The following is a 10,613-nucleotide window of genomic DNA, read 5'->3' as shown; positions in this document are numbered from 1 at the left end:
CCCTTTGTGCCAGGAGACATTTATCCACTCCATCCCCCCTCACACCCACCTCCTCGGGCCTTAGAGAACAGACCTCCCCTTACCCCCTTCCTTTCACCTCCATCACTTCTTTTCACGTCTTATCCTTTCAATTCCCAGCCAAGAATAGAATGTACTTTTCCTTTCTTTCTTCTCTATTTTTTTCACCAAATACAGTATTTCTATAGCTCTATCATTTTTTTTTTCTCGAAAAATATAAAATGAAAATTTCCATTATCCCCCCCCCCCCCCCCCACCGATCTGGGATGAAAAGCAGCATTATTTGAAAGTGCTGGCTTTTCAAAATGATAACTACCTCTAATTCCCTTCCCCAGCAGGTGACCTAAAACCACCCTCACCGAGGGGCCTGGGTCACAGAACGACCCTTCAGACAGACACGACAAAACAACTAATTATAGGAAAAGGACACTGGTTCGTATGTAACACAGATGTGAATATATTGTTAGCTCTTATCTTGAATGGGGTGTAAGGCATGAGTATGTATATATTATATACATTTACATTTACATTTTGGGCATTTAGCAGACGCTTTTATCATCAGTGACGTACAATCAGTACATTTGTCAGAAGAAAGAGGAAACAATATATCACTTTCGGTACACTAAGGATGTTCATAAAACCAACTGCAAAACACTAACAAAAGCTAGGTTAACCACTTCCCTCCTTATACAACAAAGCTAGCTCGGATAAGAGGCTACACAATGCTAAGTACTATATTTAAGTGCAAGGACGTACGACATACAATAATTGTGTACATTAAGTACCAGATATATATATATATATATATATATATATATATATATATACACACATCTGCTCAATTTAAATCTCATGTACATCGTAATGACATTATGTATAACAACACACATGTTTCATACTGGTGTTGTTATCCATGGCCACTATGTACAAAGAACGGACATATATATCCAAGCCAAATATGACAATAAGAACACAGATCATTATGACAGTGAACTCGCCTGAGGCATCTGGCTCTCTCCTGGCGGGGGATCATTACGATGAGATGGAAGGAACAGGCGTCCGTTGTGGAAGGGAGACAGTAGTGGCTTGATTATCTCCGAAGATGAAAGACACTAATAGATGTAAGCTGAGGTCAGACGCAAGCACTTCGATACACATCGATGTTTACACTTTAAAATGCTCAATACTAGTCTGTGGCTTCTGGTATGCTTTTCAATGGCCGTGTGTCTTTATGACGGTGTAAGGGAAACCAGTCCCTCCAGAAAAACGCTATTATGTGATCGCATAATTCAACGCATAATCAGCCAAAGTCCGCATATTCATGCGGGGGCCGCATTTTTTCAAATATGCCGCACTTTCACCGCATAAATTGCCGATTTCCGCGCAAAATATGCGGGGCTTGCATGATTTCATAATCCCCGCATCCCCGCATAAATTCCCGCAATTTCATCGCATAAAATTGCATAAATATGCCGCATATTTCATCGCATTTTTTAAGAAAACATGCCGCATAATCAAGGATTTTTGGCCGCAACAATCACAAAAAAACGCCGCATTTTTCTGGAAGGACTGGCAAACTGATGAAGCTGAATCATATCTGTTATGAAAGGGTCTTGATGGTGATGGTGCGATACGGTGGGGCATGATTCACTGCTTCTCCAAAGTCCCAGCTACAGCTACCCTGGCTGTGATATTCTTCTCTGACGGTGGGACCATCGTTTGTTAATGTGAAAAGTGCATTTGACTTGCATAATAAAGGGTTTCTGAATGGGCTTCACAACGACAATGCATTGAAATCCTCATTTGCTCTTTTCCCTGAGGTCTCAAAGCTCCGCCGCTAAACCCACTGTGTGGGACGGCGGAACAGTTCCCATCTGCAGCTCCAGCAGTTACGTTCTCTGGATCCTCCAGACAAATCAAGACTGGCAGACGATGGTAATCTTGGGGCCTCAGGGCAACTTCTTCTGTGGGCAGATCATATCTGGACACGCCTTCACATACCAGCACCGTTGCAATGAGACGAGAGGCATGTGGAAGCTTCTTCTCCTCATTCTTCTGCTACGTCTTCTCCTTCTTCTTCTTCTTCTTCTTCTTCTTCTTCTTCTTCTTCTTCTTCTTCTTCTTCTTCTTCTTCTTCTTCTTCTTCTTCTTCTTCTCCTTCTTCTTCTTCTTCTGCTTCTTCCTCTTCTTCTTCTGTTGTTTTGTCTACTCCGAGCCCCCAGCAGCTCTACCCGGGTCACGTCTGGGGAGCGACATGTTGATGTGTTAAAAGATATCTGTGAAATCACAACCACCACCAATTGTACTACATCCAAGTACAGCCCAGGCTCCCTGCTACAACTTAATCATTGCATTAAAATAGAAGAAAAAGTAGGACATTGTAAGACTAAAATGCTTGTCAGCAATTTGAGCCTTGCCCCAACAGATTCACACCCATCCCTTGGGCTGAATCCTGGGGTTTGGTCTAGTGCATGGGCTTGCTTGTGTGTTCAAGATTCAAGATTCAAGAGGGTTTATTTTCATATGCACAACAATTACAGCAGCAGTCGCTGGCAATTTAATTCTTGGGTCTCAGGCTCCTTCCTCAACGAATAAAAAGTGAATAAAATAAGAATAAGAATAAAATGTGTTAGAGAAACACACACCCAGGGTTCTCAGGCTGCCCGGCGCCATCATGGCCAATCAGAGACCCAATATTCAAGCATTCGATTTGGTTTTTCCCCATCCCTTGGTGTGTTCCCAAAATGCCCCAGTGCCAAACAGCACAGAGAGGGACGCCTTACCTCAGCTTCTGAGGGTCTGTGTTGACCCCCCAGGGGGCTAGTCGCTGGCACCCAGTGATCAAACACCTTTTATTCCCCCTCATCCATCTCAGCATTTTATGCTGCAGTCAAATGTGAGATATTGCATTTTGTGTGTGTGTCTATGTGTCTATGCGTCTGTGTGTGTGTGTGTGTGTGTTTGTTTGTCTGTGTGTCTATGTGTGTGTCTGTGTGTGTGTGTGTGTGTGTGTGTGTGTGTGCGTGTGCGTGTGCGTGTGTTAAAGAAAGACACTGAAGATATCTCATCGGAGGGTTGAAAGGAAATTTACTTCACACACCTCATGCAGCGCCATCCTTCCACACTTGTAAAATGGTTCTATTTATAAAGTAAGACAATATCACAGCATACCACTTGAATATGACAAGTTCACAGCAGCGGAACTCTAAATATATTGCCGGTTCTAAAAATGGATTGCACTGTATTTCCACATAAAATATAGGGTCTCAACTTCATCTGTCTGTGTACTTGCCATCCTTGGCACACAGACAAATACAAACACACACAGTACTGATACCCCCGTTACTGAACACACACACACAGAAACACTGATCCCCCTCCCCCCCAAACACACAAACACACAAATCCACATATAAACACATGATACACCCCCCCCACACACACACACACACACAGCTTCACCAAAAAATAAACATTTTCCCTCGCCTATTCCCCACGTGAGCAGGGGTACTTTGAGGTGAATGCCATGCTCCTGAGCGACATGCAGAGGCAGATCCAAGTGGCTGACGAGGCTTTGAGGCCAATATGGTGGCAGGGGGAGTTGAATGCCGAGGAAATTGAATAACAGTGAGCATTTTAGCGTGATGTTGCAATGGGTGTAAATGGTGGAGCCCGTAGATGTGTGATTTGATCAAATGCGGACATCAAACCTTTACACTGGAGGAAATGGACATGGAGACACAGATGTCCAGATGTTTGTTTGGGGAGCTACACATTGGCATAACAGAGTGGGTGCTCAGACTCAGATTTCCTACTGTTATAAAACACTACCTTTGACTAGCAAAACTGTGGCAATGTCTGTTACTACACGCCACTTAGGTGGCTGCCACACTCACCTAGCTGACTTCTGCAGAACTCCTCAAGACAAGGAGGCAGGGTTAGGGTGTTAGAAATGCGGTTTATTGTAATAGTTGCAGAAAATGACCATCACAAAGACAATGGTGATCCACTGTCACACATCAGATCTCTCTTCTTAGTGTGCGCGGAGATGGCTGGCAAACTGATCAGTGCACACTGATAACTCAATGTGCAGCGTCAGCTATGCAGCCTCACCCAGCCCCAGAGTCCAGTCAGACTCGGCCAGTTGAGCCTGCTTGAACCAGCCATCATCCTCACACAGTCCCACATTAACCGTTTCTCAAAATTGAATGTAAACAATTATGTAATATTATTTTATTTTGACCTCAAGAGATGCAAACTCGTGGCCCCTCAAGCCAAACATCAAGTCGGCCTGAGCGTCCTTTTTATTGCAAACATGTATCATCGCAGCCACTGGCTTATATTTACAGAATTGTAAATGGGCTTGATTGGAATCACATGCAGGAAATATCCTTTGGTGTTTAAACCTAATCATATGAATGCACAATGTCATTGTTTATGATCCCCTTTATACCATACGTTAAAAACCTGACAATAACTTTGTTTTTATGAGGGCAGTTTTGGTTTAAAGGGATACTTTCAAAATATTGATGCTAGAAGATGTACATTTGGTGAGTCTTTAATCATTGTTAAACAGTAACATATTAAGATCGTATCTCAGAAAACCCAGCTCTTCAAATTCCATGTGACTGATAAGAGATCAGCTGATTGAAAGATAGCCAGATGGTTCTGGGTTTGAAGGAGCCAATGTTGGTTACAAAGGCTCTGCCAGACCGTCTCAGATGTCGGATTATTGCATGGAATGCAAACAATAGCAGTGGGGCCGACCACAACAACAGACTGCTGGCTGATTAAATAACTTTTTCCCTAACCTCATCCCTCTACCTGTCTCTCACATGAGACTCGAGAAGCGAAGGCATGTAGGCCTCTGATTGTAACTGCAGGGAGAGAGCTTTGCTGAATGCAAATGCAATCAAATCAGTTTGAAGGGTAAATGTAAACACAATTGTAATGCACCGTCATCAAAACATTTTCAATTTTACAGTTTTTTTCAATTGCTTGAACACATTTTGCAAAACTTGGCTCATTGTGTCAAAACTCAACACACAAGCAAATAAGACGCAACACTTAGAAATATACCATTCAGACCTGTGTCAAATTGTAACTCTTCTACCAAAACCTAACAATCCTTTTTCGAAATGTCACTCTGATGACAAAATGATACACACTTGTATCATATGAATACACTTTCAGATCAGCAGCAACACACTAGTCTACTTTTTATAAAACACTGCAGTCTTCCATATTCACTGTTTTTATTCAGTTCCACAGAAGGCACGTTTTCACATCAACCAAAAAATACTCAATACTGTACATTGCAGTACAGTACTTTACAGTTCAGTAAATTCAGTTTAAGCTAAAATATGACAAAAAATTAACCAAAATTACACAACTGTACTGTACATACAGTACACAGAAAAACACGGCAATTGTGCTTGGATGGGCTTATGGATCCTCACCTTGTGTACCAAATCCATCCATGGATTGACCTTACCTCAATGTCTCCGCAGGCGTGTTCCATTGCCTGCAGAAGAGGCATGCGGGCATGTGGTTGGCGGTCATATACACTACATCCTCAAGCCGAAAGAAAACCTTCTATAGTGTGTAGAAATGGCGAGTATACGACTTCAAATTGTTTATGGTTGGTGTACCAGTTCCAGACCAAAACAGCCTGATGGAAATGAACATTATCCCAGACAACAACAAACCTGGGCTGCTCTGATCTGTCCTGTTCAGCTGCATCATGAAGTGTATCTAGAAGTGTGATGATATGTTGGGTATTGTAGGGACCTATTTTTGCATGATGGTGCAGTTACCTTCGAAGGCTTATGGCGGCACACAATGACATATTCCCCCCCCCCCCCCCCCCCCCCCCCCCCCCCCCCCCCCCCCCCCCCCCCCCGGGACGTGCACAATTGCCCTTTGGCCTTTTTGTAGCTGAAGTGCTGCAGTTTTGTAAGTAAGTGTTTTGAAGTGTGTATTTACAGTTTTTGCAAAATTTGGCTCATTGTGTCAAAACTCAACACACAAGCAAATAAGACACAACACTGGGAAATAAACCATTCACATCTATGTCAAATTGAAACTCAGCTATCGAAACCTAACAATTCTTTTTAAAAATGGCACTCTGATGACAAAATGATACACACTTGCATCATATGAATACACTTTCAGATCAGCAGCAACACACTGGTCTACTTTATATAAAACACTGCAGTCTTTCATGTTCACTGTTTTTATTCAGTTCCACAGAGGGCACGTTTTCACCCCAACCAAAAGATCAAATACTAAATACTGTACCTTGCAGTACTGTACATTACAGTGCAGTAAATACAGTTTGAGCAAAAATAAAACAAAAATAAACCCTACTGTACTGTTAACACAGAAAAACATGGCAATTGTGCGTGGGTGGGCTTATGGATCCTGCCGTCTGTTGGGGTCTGACCATAGGATCTCATCAACATCACAAGCAATGTTTTCTCCCGCTAAGCATCGGGGGAAATATTGCCTCGTGTGCCGAATCCATCCATGGATTGACCCTAAGTCGATGTCTCAGCAGGCCTGTTCCATTGCCTGCAGAAGAGGCATGCAAGCATGTGGTTGGCGGTCATATACGCACCATCTCCAAGCCGAAAAAAAATCTTCTATGGGGTTTAGAAATGGTATGTAAGGGGGCAAGTATAGGACTTCAAATTGATGATGGTTGGTGAACCAGTTGCGGACCAGAGCAGCCCGATGGAAACTAACACTATCCCAGACAACAACAAACCTGGGCTGCTCTGGTCTGTCCTGTACCCTTACCCCTCCCCCTTGTTTTTGTAGGGGTAGGGCTGTCCCAATTCTCATTTGGGTTAAGGGCTAGGGCCAAGACGTAGGGCTACGTAGCCCTTGAAAGGTTGAATCCAGCCTCATCAATGTAAATTACCCCTCCCCCTTGTTTTTGTAGGGGTAGGGCTGTCCCAATTCTCATTTGGGTTAAGGGCTAGGGCCAAGACGTAGGGCTACGTAGCCCTTGAAAGGTTGAATCCAGCCTCATCAATGTAAATAAATTCATGATATACTAAGATGTCATTTTTGAACTTAAGCCCAATCCCATTTCCACCCCTTACCCCTTCCCCTTACCCCTCCCCCTTGTTTTTGTAGGGGTAGGGCTGTCCCAATTCTCATTTGGGTTAAGGGCTAGGGCCAAGACGTAGGGCTACGTAGCCCTTGAAAGGTTGAATCCAGCCTCATCAATGTAAATAAATTCATGAGGCTGTGCAGCTCCATCCATCTCCAAGATGCTCTGTAACAAAACAAAATACATGTAATACATATTTTGGATGGCATTACTCAAAACACTCAAATACAGTACTACACATACAGAACCCCCACCCCATCAAACAGGTACCTGGTACTTCTCTGAATGTATCTATGTGGTACTGATACAATGGCACATATTCAGCTGTAACTGGATGACACCAATACTGTATTGTAAATGTTAAGGACTGTAACACTTACCTGTACATATTCACGTCGATGTCCTTTGACCCTGACACTGTTCCTCTCAAATGGGACCCTGCACAATTGCTTCATGGTAATTTGGTGCTTTACCAAGATGCGTCTGATAGTGGAAATGCTTACTTGCTCTATGTTATTGAATACTTCTAAATCTGCAAGTATTTGTTGCTGTAGCTGGTTGAGACGGATTGCATTGTTTGGTCTGACCAGGTCCACAATGGCAAGTTCCTGCTGTTGGGTGAACAGGCGTTGGCGTCCGCCCCAGAAGGTCTTCTAGTTATTCTATAGAAAAAAGCAACCACCAAATGTTACTGTATTGGGTTGCTTCTTTTTTACAGTACTGTATATACTGTACTTTACTGTATATACCATAGATAGTACTGAAACATCTCAATGTAGGTAATCACAGTATGTCACAAAACTACCACTTTTGTTCAAAAAGGAGCATTAGCCACCCTGCAATACAGTACATGTGATATGGTACAGTACTGCAAATACTCTAGATACAGTCTGAGTAGAGTGGAAAGTAGAGAGTTGAAGACAAACCTGTTTTCCAGTCGGAATGTCCTTATCATGGATGAAACTGTGAAACGGCTTCGATTAGGGTGGACTCTCTGCCCAGCTTCCCTCATAGTCAGACCATGGTTTATGACATGGTCCAACAAAGTTGCTCTTATGTCATCGGAAATAATGTTCCATGCACGGCCTCTTCCACCACGTCCTCCTCTATGTCTCTGTCCTCCTTTTCCTCCTCTACCTCTGCCTCTTGCTCTTCCTGCATCCATGCTTGCAAAGTTCTCAAAATGGCTTAACTGAGGCCTTTTTTTCTGTAGCTGGCTGATTGGTGTTCAGTTTTGGAAGAAAGTGTTTTCAGGTGTGTATGTAAGTATTTTCAATTACCCAATGTGTTTAGGATTTTGAATAGATGTGTTTTCCCAATGGTACAATGAGATGTCATTTTTGAATTAAGTTTCTTATGTATGAAATAGTGTGTAGTGTGCAGGAGCAAGTGTGTTACAGAAATGAGCAAGTGTGTTGCACAATTGCAACTAAAGTGCAAAGCAGCACTTTTGTTTAAGGAAAGTAAGTATTTTCAATTACCCAATGTGTTTAGTATTTTGAATAGATGTGTTTTCCCAATGATATACTAAGATGTCATTTTTGAACTTAAAGCCCAATCCCATTTCCACCCCTTACCCCTTCCCCTTACCCCTCCCCCTTGTTTTTGTAGGGGTAGGGCTGTCCCAATTCTCATTTGGGTTAAGGGCTAGGGCCAAGACGTAGGGCTACGTAGCCCTTGAAATGAAGCTTCCAAAGGACCACACTTTAAAGGGAGGGCTTTGAGGAAAAACCGGCCAGCAAATTTGGCAGTTGTCATGAATCCTTTTTTTTTGTTTTGTTTTGTTTTTCTGAGCCCTTTTACTTCATTTTTCCTTTTGTGAAGCACATTGGGTCCTAGAAATGCGCTATACAAGATTGATATTATTATTATTATTATTATTATTATTATTACTACTAGTTATCATTCGGAAACACGCCTAGTCTTGGCCTCTGTTGACACAGCAGTCTGCGAGCTTCAGGCGATGATGACGCAACATAATGGAGGGGTGTCTCATTTCTTAGGGGAACGTTTTACCCCTCTGTATTGAGGGGCAAGGGGAAGGGGTAAGGGGAAGGGGGAGGGGTAAGGGGTGGAAATGGGATTGGGCCTAAGTGTCTTATGTTTGAAATAGTGTGTAGTGTGCAGGAGCAAGTGTGTAGCAGAATAGCAACTAAAGGGCAAAACAGCTTTTGTTTAAGGAATGGTTACATGTGTTTAAGGTATAGTAACAAAAACTTCAAGTTGTGTTACTTTGGTCTAAGCATGTGTCTATAGTGTTCAAGCAATTGAAAAAAACTGTATTAAGATGAAGAAAGTGGAGAATAGAGATTGAATATCACGTGAAAGAACTCATGAAATGGAAAGCGGAATGTTGAAAGCCTTGAAGTAAAAATAAATGTACAAAGGAAGCTGCATTTACAGAGAGGGATTTATGAGAATTTTGGGTCATGATGTTTACTCGAGTACAATTTTACCTGGCAACTGGAGAGACCACTAGCATGCCAAATATCCTGTTAAAAGATCAATTCTGTAACCGGGGCTGGCTATTTATCTACCCATCATGGCTGTGAGAGTGTACGTTTCTATTAGAAATTTACACAGCAAGATAGTATTTGATTTAATAGAGCACGATCGTGCAAAGGAATGATTCACCAAGCATCTTCTGGTTGAATCAGCCAACAATGGTTGGCAGGAACAACAAAGGAAACAAAGGTGAGGGGGAGTGACCATGTTGAGAGTTAAGGGCCGGATATCCTGAAGCCAGCCAAGGGGGGAGAGGCCAAGCTGATTTGCAAAAGACTGTGGGGTTAAGGGGACATGACTGCAAGGATTCAAGACAACTAAAGGTATCTACACAACAAAGAAGTCAGGAGTTTCACATGGCCTCAGTAACAGACTTCTTGGCTAAAGTGCCAATCCGAATGCTTACTAACGTAAGACTTTTTAATTAAAAAGAGGAAGGGAGCTATCTCTAGGTGCAAGGATGACTCATATATATATATCCATTTCAAATTAACTAGCAACCATGTAAACAAGGTTCTATTGTTTGTTTTTGATTTTATATTATTATATATTTATCTTTTTTCCACAACAGAAAGCAAACATGGCCACTAAATTCCAACACCTGTAAGTTCCCATTGAAGAACGTAATTAAAGCCAAGTGATAACATAAAGGTTCGAGAGATTATACAAGCAATACAAATATGGCCATATAATGCCACATTTAATCCAAGAAAGAAATGTTGCAGCTGAAAATTTAAACCATCACTTCAGAATCCACCCGGGGGAAAAAGGAAGGACTCCTGAGGCTGGCTATAACCATCAATTAAAGAGATGTTTCCCACAAGGCTGTTCCCAACCACTGCAATATGCCCCGAACTTCTCCTATACCTATACATGGTATAGGGACTCTGTATGTACAGAGTCAATCCAAAATACCTATCCTGTACTTTTATTTGATTCTGTACATATGTATATTTGCCACTATCATACC

Source organism: Pollachius pollachius (assembly GCF_949987615.1).
Source record: "Pollachius pollachius genome assembly, chromosome: 12".
Taxonomy (NCBI): Eukaryota; Metazoa; Chordata; class Actinopteri; order Gadiformes; family Gadidae; genus Pollachius; species Pollachius pollachius.
Note: the sequence above shows the minus strand (reverse complement) of the source record.